The 7,371-nt window shown below is 43.0% G+C and overlaps 1 pseudogene; it reads left to right on the plus strand.

The window, feature by feature from the left end:
* LOC121576931 overlaps nucleotides 1–6,631 on the plus strand; it is a 41,206-nt pseudogene extending 34,575 nt beyond the window's left edge.
* Nucleotides 6,632–7,371: the final 740 nt, after the last annotated feature.

Consider the following 7,371-nt stretch of genomic DNA (forward strand, 5'->3'; position numbering starts at 1 on the left):
GGTCTATATTAAAACACTGAATTATACTTATACTAAATAGTATAGTAAATATAACTATTTAGTGTACAAAGTACAATATAAACGTTCCAAGTAATACACTTCAAGTACACTGTGTTTTGGGCTTGGGAAAATACACTCTGCATGATCAAATAAAACCAATAGTGACAAAATCTAATTATAATCTATCATTCAATTCCCCAATACATAGGAGAAAAAAAATATCAGAATACAGTTTCCTTGTTTAGAATTGAACCCCCCAATAAAAACGTTTCAAGAAAAAGGCAGCCTGAAAAAAATAATAAAAAAAGCCTAAAGCGTTTCCCATTCATTCTCTATGGTAGTCCTAAACCACTACGGATGTAATATATTTTCGGCCACACACTGATTCAGTGGCGCTGTTTCGACAAAACGGCTGTTACAGCTATACGCGACTGGCCCCCGCGTGGGCGGGAATTCTACCACTGAACCCGCAATGCTTAGCTGTGGAGAAAAAAAGGTGCCTCTGTTTTTGAAGGAGAGAAGAATGCTACAGCGCAGCAGGGTTGGAAGAGGGATTTGGGAAAAGTGAGGAAGCTGCAGACGTAAAGTTGGGTGGAATGAACAGTAGACCTGCAGAGAGGCTACAGAAGCTGTTTGGCTGTGCTCAGATAAACATTGGGAACTGAGGAGAATCTGTCACGATAAATGTTTGCTCATTCATTTACATGGAGCTAGTTCGGACACACATACAGTGCGTTCGGAAAGTATTCAGAACCCCTTCCCTTTTTCCACATTTTGTTGCGATTACAGCCTTATTCTAAAATTGATTAAATTATTTTTTGGACTCATCAATCTACACACAATACCCCATAATGACAACGCGAAAGCAGGGTTTTAGACATTCGCTAATTTATATATAAAAAATAAATAAATCCCTTATTTACATAGAAGTATTCAGTGGTCGAAAAAAGTACCCAACTGTCATAACTTGAGTAAAAGTAAAGATACCTTATTAGAAAAGACTCAAGTCAGTCACAGATCAAATTCTACTTGGAAGTAAAAGTCTACAAGTATTTGGTTTAAAATATACTTAAATGTCAAAAGTAAATGTAATCGCTAAAATGTACTTAAGTATCAAAAGTAAAAGTATAAATCATTTCAAATTCCTTATATTAAGCAAAACCAGAGCACCATTTTCTTGTTTTTTTTCTATGTATGCTCTAGCCAGGGCACACTCCAACACTTGAAGCGCAATTTACAAACAAAGCATTGTGTTTAGTGAGTCCGCCAGATCAGAAGGCCCAGTAGGGATGACCAGGGATGTTCAGTTGATAAGTGTGTGAATTGGGCAATCTTTCTGTCCTGCTAAGCATTCAAAATGTAATATGAGTACTTTTGGGTTTCAAAGGAAAATGTATGGAGTAAAAACTACAATATTTTTTTAAAGGAATGTAGTGAAGTAAAAGTTGTCAAAAATATAAATAGTAAAGTACATACCCCAAAAAACTAGCTAAGGTAGTACTTTAAAGTATCTTTACTTAAGTACTTTACACCACTGAGTATTCAGACCCTTTGCTATGAGACTCGAAATTGAGCTCAGGTGCATCCACCTGTTTCCATTGATCATCCTTGAGCTGTTTCCACAACGTTAATTGGAGTCTACTTGTGGTAAATTCAATTGATTGGACATGATTTGGAAAGGAGCACACCTGTCTATATAAGGTCCCACAGTTTTGACGGTTCTGTCAAAGCAAAAACTAAGCCATGAGGTCGAAGGAATTGTCTCTAGAGCTCCGAGACAGGAGTGTGTCGATGAGGCAAAGGTTTTGGGAAGGGTACCAAAAACCTGTTCTGCAGCATTGAAAAAAGAAGGAAGGTTCCCAAGAACAGTGGCCTCAATCACATTCTTAGAATTTGGAACCACCAAGACTCTTCCTAAATTTAGCCGTCTGGCCAAACTGAGCAATCGAAGGAGAAGGGCCTTGGTCAGGAGGTCAGGAGTGGCCAGAGCCCGATGGTCACTCTGACAGAGCTTCAAAGTTCCTCTGTGGAAATGAGCCTTCCAGAAGGACAACCATCTCTGCAGTACTCCCACCATCAGGCCTTTATGGTTGGTGGCCAGATGGAAGCCTCTCCTCAGTAAAGGCACATGACAGCCCAACACAGGTTTGGCAACAGGCACCTAAATGACTCTCAGACCATGAGAGAGCAAGATTCTCTGGTCTAATGAAACAAGGAATTGAACTCTTTGGCCTGAATGCCAAGCGTCATATGAAATCTTGCACCATCTCTGGTGAAGCATGGTGATGGCGGCATCATGCTGTGGGGATGTTTTTCCAGCGGCAGGGACTGGGAGACTGGTCAGGATCAAGGGAAAGATGAACGGAGGAAGTACAGAGATCCTTGATATAAACCTGCTCCAGTGCGCTCCAGGACCTCAGACTGGAAGGCGAAGGTTCACCTTCCAACAGGACAACGAACCTAAGCACACAGCCAAGACAACACAGGAGTGGCTTGGACAGTCTCTGAATGTCCTGGAGTGGCTGGCCAAAACCTGGACTTGAAGGCGATGAAACATCTGGAGAGACCTGAAAATAGATGTGCAGGCGTTCCCTATACAACCTGACAGAGCTTGAGAGGATCTGCAGAGAAGAATAGGAGAAACTCCCCGTACAGCAGTGCCAAGCTTGTAGCGTCATACCAAAAGACTTGAGGCTGTAAATAAGCACCCAAAGGTGCTTCAACAAAGTACTGACTAAAGGGTCTGAATAAATGTTATTTTAGTGTTTAAATTTGTATAAATCATGCAAACATTGCTAAAAACCAGTGTTTTGTCCTTTGTCATTATGGGGTATTTGAGGGGAAATGGTTATTCCATTTTAGAATATAAGGCTGTAATGTAGCAAAATGTGAAAAAAAATCAAGGGAGTCTGAATACTTTCTGAATGCACTGTAGATAAACTCTCCCAGATTCCTCTAGTTCCTGCTGGCCTAGCTGTGCTGTAGATCTGTTTGAACTGAAAGCTTGTGCATCGTGTCCTCTAGAGCAATGCTGACATGCTGCTGTCGCCCAGCTCTGTTGTGCAGTCCAACACCTATGTCTCTCATTTTTGTGGGTGTCTGTTTTTCTGTTATACCCGACCATGCCTCAAAGGGCATCACAGTGTTTGATCTTCCTGTGGCATTTATTATCTGCTGTTAGCTGTTAAATATTTTGGAGTATGTGTTACCATCATAACTTTGATGTCTTGTGTACTTCCATTCTTATCTGTATTCTCTCTCCTGGACAGTGCTGACGGTCACAGGTGACCCTTGACCTTGATGGGATAGTTCAGGTGCTGGACACTTCACCTGCATGACTCCTCCACCGGTATGATGACCATAGGCGTGCTCAAGTGGTTGTACCACCTCTACATCAAGACACCTACTTAAAAGTGATCGTATTACCAATGCTGCTCCTTTCTGTGGAGTGTTTTACAGTATGACTATCAGCACACTAATCTGTGTGCCTTTGTAACGATGTAGATGTTCCGGCACACAGACAATTTATTCCCCATGTTGCTGAAAACACTCTCTGATGAGTCTGATGAGGTGAGTACTACATGCACCCCCCAGTTCAGAATCGTAATGTTAAAAGGTATCACTTAATCAAGTAGTCTGGACAAGGTTGAACAGCAATCCATGCTTTGGTTTTGTTTGCTCGGCCACTGTTTCAAATGCTAACTTTTGATCATTTGTGGCAAATCAGACAGTGGCCAAGTAAGCAAAACCAAAGCATGGATATATCCTGCTGTCCGTAGACTACTTACATGGTAAAAAACCAATATTAATTTTTTATGAATTGGCTGAACTATCTCCTTTCCCAATACATGTTTTTTACATAAGTAACCAACCCCACCTCACCCCCATCTATCCTCAGGTCATTCTTGAACTGGAGGTTCTGGCTGAGATTGCGTCATCCCCGGCTGGGCAGACCGATTCCTCAGGCTCCTGTGATAATTCTGACAGCAAACTGGAGCTTCAGGTTCCTGAAGGGGCGAAGGCAGGCCCACAGACAGTCGTGGGTGAGTAGAAAATGGCTCTGGAACAGTAGTATAAAGCATAAAGTAAATGATACATTTAGCATTCATTCCTCACCCACCAGGTTCCAAAGTAGGCGACTCATCCCCCTCTACCCCCCAGCATGAACTCCTAATTCCCCCAGTTCATGATCAACCTGCTAAGAAGCGCTTCAGTTTGGAGGAAGCTGCTGAGAAACAGAGGCCTTCATCATCAGGTAGTGACATATGTGAAACAAAATGTGCTGAAACTCCCAAGTTTCTCATGAGAATATGATTAAATTGTTTTTCAACCTACTCCACCCCTCTGGGATTGTTTGTAGTTTGAGTTACCATCACCTCTCACTCTTCTTGCCTCATTCCCTCCCAGGCAGCTGTGTCTTCTCCTGCATGCAGAGAACATATTCCTCCATGGCAGACATCCTGTTGAAGGAGGAGGACCTGAAGTTTGCATCCACCATGGTGCAGACGCTCAACACCATCCTGCTCACCTCCGCAGAGCTCTTTCAGCTGCGCAGCCAGCTCAAGGACCTGCACGCACACAGGTAATGCCTGAAGAAGTGGGGGCCATTCCTCTGTATGGCTGGACTGCCATGGTTGGGTCTCTGTACCCAGAACATAATTTCAATTCACTTCTTGAATGGACAGAATGGTAATGGAGTGGGAACCCAACCTGTTGACCAATGAGGTAGGGTAGTTTTCCCAGCTGTGTGTACTCATGTTAACTGTGTTTGGTGCTATGGGAGAGCTGTGCCCTGTTCTGCTGCCTGTACCGCTCCTGGTGTCACAACCCTGTGGCCACCGTGTCTCTACTTCTGACCCAGAACTGCCGCCATGCCTGTGAACTCATCCAGAAGTTGTATCCTTTCTGGTTGTCTTTGATATACATTTTGCATATCAGCATTGTTGCTCTCGTAGTGTATGCTTATTGGTATATTATGGCGTGCTATATTTCCTAAATATTTATCCATTTAGCGGTGATTTGGAGTGACTGTAGACTTCCTCATGGAAGTGTTGGCTGTAGTACAGTTGATCGAAAGCCCCATCTTTACCTGTGGTCTCAAAACAATATTAGATCAGAACACACACAGTGAATCCCAAGCCACCCACTCGCCCCCTACCGCTCACATGGATGGCCCTCTCAGCACGTGTTGCTAATGGAACTCTTAAGGAAGACTTTACAGAGAGTTGCGAGGATCAACCCTTCAACTTTGGGACACACTTGTGACTTGAATGATGCAATTCATGTTCCACATTTCAATAATAAAACAAGTTAACAAATTAGCTAAGAATTCCTCTGTCGTTTACAGATATAAACCTCAGTAACAGTTAAACATTTTAATTTGGGTGGTATTTCAGTTGTTACATTGTCAAGCCTCAATCAGGCGTAGCACGCCTTATTATTTTTGTATTAAATTGCACAAGCATGGAAACATATACGGTGTGTGTCGGGATAGCACTGCCACTGGAGCCTGCAGCCTTGCTGGCTTGGCTGAAGTGGCTATCGGAAGGTCTAATTAGCCCCTACACCTCAATCATTTTTCACTCCCTCAGCTTTTTGGACACTGGTGCATATGGCAGAGGTGCAAATGGAGGAGGAAGGTACTAATTTGGGATTCAGCCCACACTGCACCGCACTGCACTACAAACACACACCAACCAACCAACCTGTCTCAACTGTTTGTTTTTTCTAGACCTCTCCAGCTGCTGGATGTGGAGAACAACCCCATACCTGATCAAGGCCTATGCTGACCTGCTGATGCTGCTGCCCCAGAGCCAGGCCTTCCAGCTGCTCTCCACACTTCTGCGCTGTGTGCTAACCCAGAGCTCATGAGAGGACGTGATGAGCTTTTAATGATTGTGTTATTGTGTGGTGTGCCCTGCCCACAGTGTGCAGAATTCTATTCCCATGGCCATTACAATATTCGTCCCAACACTGTTCTCATCGGATGCCCCATGCATATGTATTTATTATTTATCTGGAAGCATGTTTTCATGTTGCGAGGGATGAGTCCAGTGACGAATTAAGACTGTTGGCACCAAGCGTCCAGCCTACGCCCACATAGACTACAATGACCTGCTGCAGCACTTTGACCCGGGTCCAAAGCAGCTTACCTGAGTGTGCGCCACCAAGCCCTCAGGCCGCCATGTCCTGAACCAGAAGCTAGTGCTGTTAGCAGTAGGACCATCTTAGACCCCAGAGGCGGGGCACTGTGTAAAACCTTTCTTACGCATGCCCACATATGAAAGGCATAAACACTAACCCCGGTAACTTAAAAAGAATAAACTGAATGGAGACTGCTCTCTCTCTTGTTTAGGAGAACCCTTGTGGTAATATTTTTTTTTGCCATTGAGCGTTAAGTGTAAGCACACAAAGACATTAATTTGTGATTTTCTTTTTTTAAACAGTGTTTTTTATTTAAATTTTTATTAGCTTTTTTGTTCAGGTACTGAGTGTTGGAGTTGCATACCATGAACTCTCTGCAGCTCTCTCTTTCACACACACACACACAGCCCATACATTCATATTTAACTGCTCTCAGACATGTGGAACATTTGTTTTAGGCCCACCCAACCCTAGTTGGAAGAAGTGACAGGACCTTATTGTTACTAGAGGACAATCAAAGCTTGAATTTAGGGCAGGGCAAATCGCTTGCATGTTATGTTCGTTTTTTAGTTCTCTCACTATTTAAAGGCTTGATGTTACTTGGCAAAGGCCCATATTCCACAGTTGTCACAAAAAGACCTGTCGACGGACATGTTCTGCGACTCTGAGTTTTGGGCTCTTCTTGTTCCTCAAATCTAAACAACTGGACCTCCCTCCCCCTGAATTCAAGTCATGCTTGTTGAACAGTGTTACATATCTCTCTCTTGGCCCCAGAACTCTCCTCCACCCCTTCCTTCTCATTTCACTGATTTCATGCTCTTCTCCTAGCCAGTTTCTTCCCCCCCACTGACTGCTGTAACCTTTCTCTTTGAACTCTTATCATTTCTGTTTCTTTTCTTATTTCTACCATACCTGCTTCCTGGGCAGGTTCTGTAGACCAACTCTCACCTCATTATAGAGTAAACGTATAAAATAAAAGTGGACCATGTATAATGATTTGACTTCTTACTTTTAATCAGCTCATTATAGTCTACTATGCATGCGTATGCAACAACAGGCTGACATCAGTCATGCTTTTATGGCTGTTGATTTATCTGTGGGTCAGGTGTTGGTTTCACAAAGAACAATTAATTTCAGAAAGCCTATTTAAGATTTCATTTTAAAGCCTATTTAAAGATTTCATGCCACAAGTTGTTAGTACTTTATATTGAGCAAGGTGATCTCACT

This window comes from Coregonus clupeaformis, chromosome 11 (assembly GCF_020615455.1).
Source record: "Coregonus clupeaformis isolate EN_2021a chromosome 11, ASM2061545v1, whole genome shotgun sequence".
In the NCBI taxonomy this organism is placed as follows: domain Eukaryota; kingdom Metazoa; phylum Chordata; class Actinopteri; order Salmoniformes; family Salmonidae; genus Coregonus; species Coregonus clupeaformis.